This window comes from Echinops telfairi, unplaced genomic scaffold (assembly GCF_000313985.2).
Source record: "Echinops telfairi isolate 266 unplaced genomic scaffold, ASM31398v2 ScPeMD7_140;HRSCAF=443, whole genome shotgun sequence".
Classification (NCBI taxonomy): Eukaryota; Metazoa; Chordata; class Mammalia; order Afrosoricida; family Tenrecidae; genus Echinops; species Echinops telfairi.
Genome location: NW_022104038.1, coordinates 279,213 through 280,311, shown reverse-complemented (window position 1 = coordinate 280,311; position 1,099 = coordinate 279,213). Strand labels below are relative to the sequence as shown.

Here is a 1,099-nt window from a genome sequence, read left to right as displayed (position 1 = left end):
GGCCGGGCTTAGAGCTCCTGCACGTTTCTCCTCTCGCCCTTTCTTTCCTCTGCTTCTCTCTCGGCTTCTCATCTTTCTTTCGTTCTCTCAGATGCAGACCAAACGAATGTAGGCAAGCCTACTCTTTTCTTTCCCAGAATCGCCCGGGAAGCTCCGCAGGCGCCATCGAAGTCCCCGAGAGCCCGGGGAGCAGGCGGCGCGCGGGGCGGAGGCGGCTCGCAGACGCGGATGGGAGGCAGTTCCCACAATCGTGCTTTCGGTTTTCCCACAGGCAATGGCTCTGCTGCATTTGCCAACCCCACCTCCTGCCCGTCAGTAGATACGATTTGACTTTGTGTAATTTTGTAAATCTCCAATTGCTGGGGAAATAAGAGCCGTTGCCGATTAGTGTTCCAAACAAGCAACAAATGAGCCTCACTGTTCAGTGAGAGCGTAGGTGCTCCCCAACAGTAACACGGGTCCCGACTAGGATTAGAACCTGCAGAAAGAGACGCCGCGGAAACTTCCATCCAGCTCTAATCGGTGGAACCCCGACCGCAAGACGCTTTCCGACCGCAAGACGCGTGAACAACTCGATGGAGCACACGAGGTCGTTTTCACAGCGGCCGAACAGTCCGCACAGGACGTCCTGAAGCTCACGGTCATTTCCAGCGATTCACGTCTTGCTCTACATGTAAATCCGCAAGGGCGGTTCCTTTGTGCCCGTGGTGGGTGGGACGCCTGGATGCTCATCAGTCACTGACAGCAGACAGGCAGGTGGTCTTTGGAAACAGCCCGTTTCCTTTCTTTCTCTCCGCAAAGAAACAGAATCAGGAACCCTCTCAAATCTGAAGGTCAAGTATTATCTCATTTGGGGTAGCAACATCTAAATAATATCTAAGAATAAGATACTATCCTCCTCACCACAGCTACCTAACACTAAGAAGTAAACGTGATTTGTGTGTAGTCGTGGCCGAGTGGTTAAGGCGATGGACTAGAAATCCATTGGGGTTTCCCCGCGCAGGTTCGAATCCTGCCGACTACGGACCTTTCTTATTTGGAAAAGCAGTTTATTGACCCGTTGTACCGTCTTCTGAAAATCAAGTTTCATAATCAAGCT

The 1,099-nt window shown here is 52.0% G+C and overlaps 1 non-coding gene across 1 annotated transcript; it reads left to right on the top strand.

The window, feature by feature from the left end:
* Positions 1-942: 942 nt before the first annotated feature.
* On the top strand, positions 943-1,024 carry TRNAS-AGA. The gene has a single exon. It is a non-coding gene; the product is annotated as a tRNA-Ser (tRNA).
* Positions 1,025-1,099: the final 75 nt, after the last annotated feature.